Source organism: Lactuca virosa, chromosome 2, assembly GCF_052849685.1.
Source record: "Lactuca virosa cultivar CGN04683 chromosome 2, Lactuca_virosa_CGN04683_v6, whole genome shotgun sequence".
Lineage (NCBI taxonomy): Eukaryota > Viridiplantae > Streptophyta > Magnoliopsida > Asterales > Asteraceae > Lactuca > Lactuca virosa.
Window position 1 is genome coordinate 165,831,733 of NC_136427.1, and position 11,359 is coordinate 165,843,091.

The 11,359-nt window shown below is 35.7% G+C and overlaps 1 non-coding gene across 1 annotated transcript; it reads right to left on the reverse strand.

The window, feature by feature from the left end:
- Window positions 1-9,793: 9,793 nt before the first annotated feature.
- LOC145162019 (small nucleolar RNA R71) lies at window positions 9,794-9,900 on the reverse strand. The gene has a single exon (XR_013738874.1). It is a non-coding gene; the product is annotated as a small nucleolar RNA R71 (small nucleolar RNA).
- Between the last annotated feature and the right edge of the window lie 1,459 nt (window positions 9,901-11,359).

The window sequence follows — 11,359 nt, forward strand, 5'->3', positions numbered from 1 at the left end:
TTCATCCTAACTAGCATATTATGAAGCACCTATACTACAAAGTTCTAGTTAGATGACATACCTTTTGATGTAGCTTGATGTCTTCAAGCTTTAAGAGCTTAGCCCCAATAGTGGGGAAGCCTCAAATGGAATCACAAATCACCAAAACACCTTGGAAGAACTTGAGAGAATATGTATGCACACTAAAATCGGCCCACTCTTATTTTCACACACTTGTGCCAATTTTGTGAGCCAAGGATCCCTTTAGATATTATGGAGGATTAGGGTTACATCCATGTAAACCCTAATACCCATGACCTTTCATTTACATAGGATCCATGGGTTAAAAGCTCCATGGACCATCCATGAAAGCTTAGCCCAACCTAAATGAACTTGGCCCATTCCATATATATAAGAGTCCATATTTAATTAGTTCTTTTTGATCACTTAATTAATTCTAAATTAATTCTTGATCAATACTAATTAAATAATATGATTCCATATTAATATATTAGAACTTATAATATATTAATATAAATCATAAATATACTATTCTCAAAAGACTATCCATATAAATTGTGTCGGTGAAGTGCAACCCAAATGGACCATGCCGGGTCGGGTCAAGTACATACCAAATATAGTTATGAACTTAGACATTAATCCAACAGTCTCCCACTTGGATAAGTCTAAAACTATTATTGAGTATGACTTCAAAACCTAACTGGCAATCGTAGCTCTTAAAGCCGCTGTCGAACTCTGACCTTGTCAATGACTTGTCCATTAGATAAGGGATCATATATTCCTCCATTCTAGATATCATATGGACTGAGACATGGATTATAATCATTCTCTCTGTCCATTTGTTGTTTCCCGATTTTCGATTTATGATGACTGACTGATTGAACAAATCAAATCAGTCCTGGCTTGGCCAAGCACTCACATGTGTCATCGCTAAATCATCGAGGGGCCCACAGATATCGCTTTTATCCTGAAGGTAAAAGGAATGGATAAACTTCGACTCATATGGCTTGTTCTACTACTTGTTGAATCATACACAAAGGCACGTTTTATAACATCGAGTTACCAAATGCGTTTTCGTGCAATCAATGTATAACCAACTCATAGTAACAACTCATATCTCTAGGCTTGAAGAATATAAGATATTATCGTCTCATGATCACTCGTGATAAAATCCATGAAGTGATTCAAATGAGCGCGGGTTGAATCCAATACTCAGAACTTATGAGCACTCATGAGTGTTGTAGAACCACTTTGTCCACCAACTTGGACCTCTACAAACCAACCCATGACAGTCTTGATTCATATCTACTTTCAACATATGACCGACTGTGGATGGTTTGAATAACTTAATCATTCAGGAAGAGCAACTTAGTTATTCTGGAAGTCAAAACATGCAAAGTGAAACACAAGAATAAATGAATCAAATATGGTATCAAACCCTATGAGTATAAATAAACACTTTTATTTATCACCATACTGATTACTCATTATTCATTGCTTCGGTTTTATCAACTTTATACTTGAATTAAAAACACTAGTTGTCCCATGCTCCAAGCATGTACACTATGTTTTTCTTAAACAATAGCTTTGCCATACACCAAGTATACACTCTATGTTTGTCTATGATCCTTACTTTGTGAAATAAACCAATTGAACATAATTTCAATGATTCTAATTTCACACTCCCAAATCCTTATCGAAAAATGTGAGAATTTCAAATTCCTATCATTTATCGAAATTTGTTTAGATTTTAAACTTATATGCACTGACCCTCTTGTAATGAATATGTACAAAGTCACAAAGACTTGTCAACAGTCATTATAAGGTATTCCAATGGAGATCAACTCCATGGAAACTAAGTCTCATATTCAAAGTACATTGCTTTGGACATGCTTCTTGCATTAAGTTTTCTAATCTTACACAGATAACTTCCACCTATGGAGACAACTCCATATTCTCATTTTGACTATCACTTCTGAATAAGAGATGCCTCTTTTCAGAATATGTCAATATGGTCCTTCCAAAATTAGCACTATACTTCCAACTGTCCATGAGCAACCAATCTTTGGTAAACCTCAGATTGTCCTCGACAATTGCTTAATCATTTTAGTCATATCCAATTCTAGACCTTTTCCCTTCTTAATGCCTCTGGGCATTTGGAAAAATTTTGAAATGAAAAATATTATAGCACATGCAATCGATCCTGTACCCAAAGCAAATGGTACACGATTCATGATGTCTCACATAAAGACATGATTCTAGACTAGTCTTTTGCTACAATATTTGTATTTGCCATGTTTTCAAAATTTGAGTATGAAGAGGGATGCCGTAATCATAATCGAATTTTGAGAACGCAATATATAGAATTTCCTTAAGTTGAACCAATCCAACATGAAATTCATATATATATTCTTGACTAAAGATGAGTAAGGTCTCAATCTAAGCCTTTAGAACTGAAATGAAGTATATCCTCTCCCTTAATTATAGCAAAACAACTTTTTCAATCCCTGCAGCCTCACGAATTGAAACTTTTGTTTTCTATAATTAACATTGCTAACTTGCTACACTAACAATAATTATCATGCTCCCACTAACATGATGATTATTAGCATAACACTTATGCTCCCACTAGCTTTGACATGTACTCAGAAATCAGCTGGACTTCTAGAAATCAATACTTTATTGACTTTCTTACCAAAGTTCAGATTTCTGATACGAGATGCTTTGATAAAACTTTATCAAAATCATACACCTTTCCTTAGATAGCATGCATGTGTGTCTAAACAATTTCAGAACTATGAAAAGGGATGCCGTAATCATAGTCTCAATTGTTTAGACCTTTTGCCATCTGCTTCAAATCTACTTGGTGGAAGTGTTTCCTCACCATCATTTTCATGAATCGGAGAGAAACCTTATGACCCTTAGATTTTATGGTGTATGTGTTCTTATCCATGTGAATCGTCAAAACCATAGTCACAAGACAAGGATAATGACAAATCCAAACTCATATGGACTGAACTTATGCAATCTTAACTTCTTGCCACCTGGCAGTACAGGGCCTGCCATTGCTTCCAAGTTGTTATGCAATCAATTGAGAACTTTCAGAACTCCTATGCAAAGCCAATTTTAACTGGAATGGGAACAGAATATGTCAACACGATAGGTTATAAACCTCAAGTCGTGTGCTAGTGAAGAACCTCAGGTTTTATTCTTGATTAGTTCTTGAAATTCTTTTTAGGATCTTTAAGACTCCCACTATCCTCTTGACATATAAGACTATCTTGCCAAATATTCAAGAGATAGTGCGGATTCTTTATCAAGACAAACACTTCACACAATTGGCCTTAGTTGGTCTTTGTTTTATCCAAAACATCACAACTTACCAATTTCAAATGTACAAGAGTAGGACACTTTTACTCTTACATTTGACAAGTGTTTTAAACCTTTCTTTAAGATATATCACTCAAGTTACAATCTTGGAGTATGACTCTAAGAATTGTTTTGGAACGAAGTATGACTCATCTTCCTGATCTAACCATTTCAACAATTCATGACTCCTCTTCTTAGTCATAAGAATGCACTAAGATGACCTTTAGAGGACTAATTGTGATATGATTTCTAAATCATTAAGATGATCACAAACATGATACTAAAGTACTCTCCCATCTTTTCAGATTTGAGAAACTTTTATCTTTCTGCCTAATTTGATTCTTCCCATTCGTTCTGCCATACATTGAGACTTTTCCAATGTTTCAGAATTATACTTAAACTTGTAAGTATAACCATATTTACTAAACTTTAGTAAATCAAATAGTCTTAACGAGCTTTGTGGTGGACATGACCAGTGCACAAGAATATGTACTCGATCCCTTTAGTCCTTCACTTGACTCACACATCCATGTGAACAAGTAATTAGTCTTGATTTTCCAATGCTTGAAAGTTCTCATTCATCATACTATTCAACTTGCATGATTCCAAGTTTCGGTCCAATTGAAACTTGGGTGATGAGGAACTTTCCTGATTTGGTAAATTTAGACACTACCACAAATGAAAGAATCAAATCCATTTTCCAATATTGCTGTCAGTGGAATCATATAAGCAACAATTTTCCACAAATGCCATTGTAAGGATACTTCAAATAAATAAAATTAAACAATTTTCTTTTATTTTAAAACTTTGCGGAAAAACTTATCCTTACAATCCACATGGAAAATTGTTGTTATCTATTCCTTAGCAATATATCATAACTTCTTAAGCAACTGCTCAAAATTCTGATGCGATCGAAATCCACCTTCGCGATCAGAATCAGCATATACTTCCTTTAAGATTTCTCTCTATTCTTTGATTCTTAAAACATCAACATGTGACCCAGTCACATCATGTAATGAGGATCTCAGAATAGAACTTAACAGAGTTAGATAATGGGCTCTACCTGATGTAGAGTCAAACTTATTGACTTTAACATCCTTAGGTAAATTTGGCAGCTTTGCAATCAACGCCCCTTCCTTTGGCAAAATAAAAATATGGACCCTTTGGTAATGGGACTATCTCAGACTTAGCCTTTCTCTTTACCATTTGGTCAACCGGGTTGACTATGGTCAATCCCTTTTCCATTGGGAAGAGAATGCTTTTTCTGGATTTCCAGTGTCACCATTGTCACTGTCCATAAAGTTTTTAGGAAGTTGATCTTCTAATCAAATTTGCTTTACTATCGTTCCAAATCATTGTTGATTCAGCAGCACCAAGCAAATAGATATGATCATTAAGGTTCATGTCATAGTCTGTTTCATAGTAGTCCCAAAGGAACTCACTATGTGACTTAGAAAGTGATTGAACATCCAACTTTCTCAAGACTTTGACACCCAACTCTCCCGGCTTGTCAATATGTGACTTCATCTCTAAGATGTGATCACACAGACCTTGCTTAACATTAGGGCTTGAGTGACCTTGAACTTGTGGGTTAGGGAGAATAATTGGAGGAGGTGGAGAAAGAGAAGTATGACTTCCATGAGCCAAACTCGGGAAGTCATATTCATTAGGAAAGCTTGGTTTGGGAAGATCATTGTTGTCTAAACCAGACATCAACGATGGGAGAAATTCACGTAAAGTTGATTTAAGTCCTTAATATAACACCCAATATGATATATTAAGGCTAGGACCCAACAAACTATTTTATAACTTGGAAGAGGGATGCTGTAATCCAAGCTATTAAATATTTGAAGGTAGGTGAATGACGATTCACCAATTTCCACCAAGATAAACGAAATGTATTATTAGGTTTTAATTAGTTTTGAAACTCCTACATTCTTTTGAGATTCATTGAACTTTTCAATGGCATGTTTCAATCTCGAGTGTGCCCTTCAGGTTTTCTGACTGGGATGCCGAGGATCACAAAACAAGGTGTGAAGTAACCATGCAAATATACTTGGTACCCTTAATATTTACCCCTCAATCGATGTGTCGGTTAACCACACACGCTCCAACGATACTATGATAAACATTAAGTTACCCTTTGCCTACCTTGTTAAGTCCAGGTTAGTGTGCCGGTTAACCACACACGCTCCACTAACAGCTTAAACAAAGTGCAAAGTGTAATTTCATGGATTAGCACCTTATTCACATTTTCCTGAGTAACTAAGATTGGGAAATTATAAGTGTTTAGTTACTTAGTATTTATCATTGTACTTATAACGAAGGGAGAATTATAGTCCTTGTCCTACCTGTTCGGCTAACGACCCTCCACCGGTCAAGGAAGCGGTGAGTGAGAGTGGACACCCATTAAACTGTCATTTTATAGGCAGTAACCTTATACCCCCCTTATAGACCGGCTTCGTGAATGAGGCCTACTAATGGTAAGACGACTTGCTCTTATACATATAATATATTAAACTTTTAATATTATAATAGTATAAGGGTGTATTTTAGACATTTAAAATACTTGGTGGTTTAATCTATTAATTAAACTATACTCTTAATTTAATTAAATTTAAACTATGTCATTATGGAATTATTAATTCTCTTTTAATTAAACACTTTAATTATCTATTAATAAAGTCCATAAGAGTTAATTGAATTATTCAATAAAAACATCATAATTCCAATTATTAAATTCAAAATTAAAACCATTTAATTAATTGTTTAAGTTATGAACCCAAGAGTTTTAGAATTCAATTCTTTTTTTTATCATAAAAAACTTTTTCCAAATTCCAAAACTTGAGGGCAAGTTTTGTAACTCTTGAAAACTTTTGGATTCCATAACTTATGGAGTTAAATACTTGTTTTATGATGAAACTTTTCATGTTCCATAACATAAGAACAAGTTATGGAATTCTTTAAAACATTAAGACCAAGTTTTGTAACTCCATAAAAAACTTTGAATCAATTTTTTTAAAAACCTTTTCATATCCATAACTTATGGAGGTTTCAAAAAACTCTTTAGATCAAACTTTTAAAACTAATAAAATAATCATATCATTTTATCTTTTACTAAATTTGACCTAATTCAACTCATATAGCAAATGATTCAAATTTTACAAATAATTAGTTTTTCACAAAAACAAGTAATTATCTTAAAATTTGACAAACGTCATGTTTTTTTTCCTTTTTTTTCAACTTGAAAATAAAACATTTGCATCAATATAACAGAAAACAACCCATGGCTCTGATACCACTGTTGGGTTTTGAGCATTCTAACACTCCTATGGTGTACATGCAACCCTATAAACCTTGGATCTATGTTTTTCTCTATTATACATGCAAATATTAACTATTCCAAGGTTTCATCCTAACTAGCATATTATGAAGCACCTATACTACAAAGTTCTAGTTAGATGACATACCTTTTGATGTAGCTTGATGTCTTCAAGCTTTAAGAGCTTAGCCCCAATAGTGTGGAAGCCTCAAATGGAATCACAAATCACCAAAACACCTTGGAAGAACTTGAGAGAATATGTATGCACACTAAAATTGGCCCACTCTTATTTTCACACACTTGTGCCAATTTTATGAGCCAAGGACCCCTTTATATATTATGGAGGATTAGGGTTACATCCATGTAAACCCTAATACCCATGACCTTTCATTTACATAGGATCCATGGGTTAAAAGCTCCATGGACCATCCATGAAAGCTTAGCCCAACCTAAATGAACTTGGCCCATTCCATATATATAAGAGTCCATATTTAATTAGTTCTTTTTGATCACTTAATTAATTCTAAATTAATTCTTGATCAATACTAATTAAATAATATGATTCCATATTAATATATTAGAACTTATAATATATTAATATAAATCATAAATATACTATTCTCAAAAGACTATCCATATAAATTGTGCCGATGAAGTGCAACCCAAATGGACCATGCCGGGTCCGGTCAAGTACATACCAAATATAGTTATGGACTTAGACATTAATCCAACACTAAGAGGTGTCAATTGTTAAACAATTCCACATTCCTTAAGATAGCTGATATGTGCATATTTAGCTATGTATTTAGTATAGAATTTTATTATTAACTGGCAAAATTATTGAAATTTATGGAAAAAAGGTACTTAATTGTGTTTAAATTATATTTTCAGTCCAAAAGATGTGCTCTGGAGCAAAAGGAAGCAGGAGATGCAATCGGAAGTTCGGGAGTTGAAATAAAGAAGAAAAATGTCAAAAACAAGAAGAACTCGGCGAGTCAATGCCTGACTCGGCGAGTCGGATCGAAGGTTCACGGAGCTATAGAAGTCCTTGCCGTACTCGGATTTTTAATGAGGGACTCGGCGAGTCGGTACCTTGACTCGACGAGTCAACTCTGTTTCCAGAAAACTATAAATAGGGACTTTAAGACCGAGACAAGAGACCTCTCGGGAACCCTAGGAGACTAAGCTGCGATTGAAGGTGCTGCTGGACCGTGAAGAGCTGAAGAATCAACCCTATGTTCGATTTTGAGGAGGATTAAGGCACATTCTAGTTTATTCTTAGTTAATCTTTTGATTGAGTCATGATTGAACTAATTGAATTCGTTTTTGAGTTTGTTTTTACTGCAATTATGAACTAAGACCTTTATCTTCTGTTTAGGGTAGATGATTTTGTGAATATTGATTGATTTTATGGTTAGGATTAATTTAATTTGGTGATATTGTTTTGTTAAGCTTGTTAAAGAACCTTATGCATTAACCATAACTATTTTCTGTTAATTGACAAGTAAATAAGCTGCATGAACATCTCTTAATTGCTTACCTCATGTGATTTATGTGACAACATTGTTATGTGCCTAGGAATAGCGAATGTGAAACTAGGATTAATTAGCAAATAGGTAAATTAATGTGTATGCTTGTGTGATAAACCATCAACAAGAGGTTAAGTGAATTACTAATTTAACTAACCACTACAAGTCTTACTTAACCCGAATTAATAAACTAGGAAATTCATTAATTTAGACAACTGGCCGTTGCTTGAATTAATCTGTTTTCTAAGGATTAGTAATAGCGAACGTGAACTTAATCACCTTAATCGGTAGCCAATGAAAAGTCAATCCGACACATTTACCATAAAATCAACCATAGGATCAAATGATTCAAACCTAAACAGAAGTCTCTTTTACTATTGAATTTGGTTAATTGTTGATTGCTTAGCTGTTAGTTACTTAGTTAAGAGCTATTTAAGTTTTAGTTAAGTTTCTAGTCTTGCAAAACTAGAGAAAAAAAACCCTTCTATTTTACTATTCGTTTTAGATAATTCTAGTAGTTAGATTCATTTATGTTCCCTGAGTTCGATACCCTGCTTGCTAATCTATACCACCAATAGACAGGTCTACTGCCTTTGTGTGTCAAATTCATAATTAAAAAGTAGGATAAAACTAGTTTGTTTCACACACATCAAGTTTTTGGCGCCGTTGTCGGGGAACGGTTCAAAAATTAATTCTAATTTCTAGTATTATCGATCCTTTGTGTGAGATCCATCTTGCACAAAGTTACTGCTTTAGTAAATTAGTTATTAGGATAAGTTTTAAGTTTTTCTGTTTTAGGAATTTTAGTTAAAAATTTTTCTGTTTTAGCCTTGAACTCGCCGAGTGCACTCGAAGCTACTCGGTTTTGATTGCAGATATTACATGACCCGAGGATCCAATACACCTCTGATTCCCCCATTAGAAGACCCGGAATCCGCTCTTAGAAAGAACAAAGACAAGGTTGTTGAAGACACTAACCCGCCAAAGAAATCACCCTTCAAGGACCTTAAATCAGTCTTTGGGAATAAAAAGAGCAAGAAAGCAGGAGAGTCTAGCAGTCAAAAGAGCGAAGGAAACAATCTTGGGAATTTTGGAGACGATACATTCCACATCGAAACCGAATTCGAGTACGGTAACGAATCCGAATACGAAGAAGGAAGCGACCTAGAAGGAGAACTTGACAACACCATGGCTAACATTGATGAAGTTCCAATGGGAGAATGGAAGAAAAGGATACGTGATGATACCGGCCCGGGACTCGTGCAACCTGCTATTCCCGCGACTGCCACCTTTCAACTTAAAGGCCACATACTCGCACAACTTAAGGAGATCCCATTCTACGGGAAGGATCACGAGGACGCATACAAGCACCTAGACGAGGTCAATGATATAGCCGACTACTTTAATGTCCCTAATGTGGCTCGCAATACTGTTTTGCTACGTATGCTACCAGTCACATTCAAGGGAGCCGCGAAAAGATTGGCTGAAATCACTACCTCCAGGATCTATCACTACTTGGGCCAAAATGAAAACTGAATTTATAGACCAATTTTGCCCTCCCTCAAAGATAGCCAACTTGAAGAAAGCCATAGCCAATTTTGAACAACAAGTTGGAGAGTCACTTTATGAGGCATGGGAGAGATATAAAGGCTTACTAAGGAACTGCCCACATCATGATTTGAATAGTCAACAAGAAGTCTCCATTTTCTATGATGGAGTAAATGTGACAACCAGGCAACTCCTTGACTCGCAAGGACCACTCATAAAGAAACCACCCCCGGTAATAAAAGAGCTAATTGAAGAATTCTCTAAACACTCTAGAGAATATCATAACCCAAGGAACGAACTAAGTCGAGGGGTGGTGAACTCAGTTAATGATAGTATGGCAGCAATGATGGCTAAGTTAGAGAATTTGGATCGAGGAATGACTAAGATGGACCAATCCATCCATGCCATTAGGGTGGGTTGTGAAAAATATAGAGGACCTCACCTCACTAAAGATTGTGATCTTGACGAGAACGGGAACCGGAAAGTGCAAGTGTGTTATTCAAGTGGTGATAGGTTTGATGACAATTGGCGGAAACCCAAGAAAGAATGGCTACCATACGATGAGTACAAAAAGGCGAAGGAGGAAAAGTACAAGCAAAAAGATAGAGGCTTTTATCAAAAATAGGAACCGGTGCTAGAGAAGAAATCTGATTTGGAAGATATGTTTACAAGATTTCTCGCTGCGTCCGAGAAGAGGCACAATGATACCAACGCTGAAATGAAGGAGCAACGAAATATGCTTAGAGAGCACCAAGCTATGATGATGGATCAATAAAATATACTTAGGAATCAGCAAGCATCCATTCATAACATTGAAAAACAGCTAGGCCAGCTTGCACAACAAATCAACCAAAGAACACCCGGTGAACTTCCTAGCAATATCGAACAAAATCCCAGAATGGCGTATGTGAAGGCAATAACAACATATTCTGAAACAATTTTCACTCCTCTGACCCCTGTCCAGAAGAACCCCAACAAGGTGCAAACAGAAGAGGTAAATAGTTGGGAATCGAGTAAACCTGACTCGACTCGCCGAGTCGCCAACAAGGACTCGACGAGTCCAAGACCTGATGACACAAGCAGCTTTATCTTGAAACCTTACCGGGCCCCTTTGCCATTTCCAAGCCGAGCCATACGTGATGAGCAGATTCAAGAATATAGGAGGTTTGTGGAGCACATAAAGGCACTCCAAGTGAATATTCCGTTTGTTGAAACAATAGTTCAAACACCGAAATATGCGACTTTGCTTAAAAAACTTTTTACAACTAGGAGAAATATGGAAGAAGTTGTTGAAATAGTGTTGAATGAATTGCAAGAAAAGAGGGGCGATCCGGGAAGCATCACCGTACCTTGTCAATTTGGGAACATAATGACCACACGAGCATTTACTGATTCGGGGGCAAGTATTAATCTTATGTCATATTCTTTCTTCCAAAAGCTAAATCTTCCGGTCCCAAGGCCTATTCATATGAAAATACATTTGGTCGACAAAACGATAATACATCCAATGGGAGTGTGTGAAGACCTTCTTATCAAAGTTGATAAACTAGTATTTCCTGTTGACTTCATAATATTAGACATGGAGGAGGAC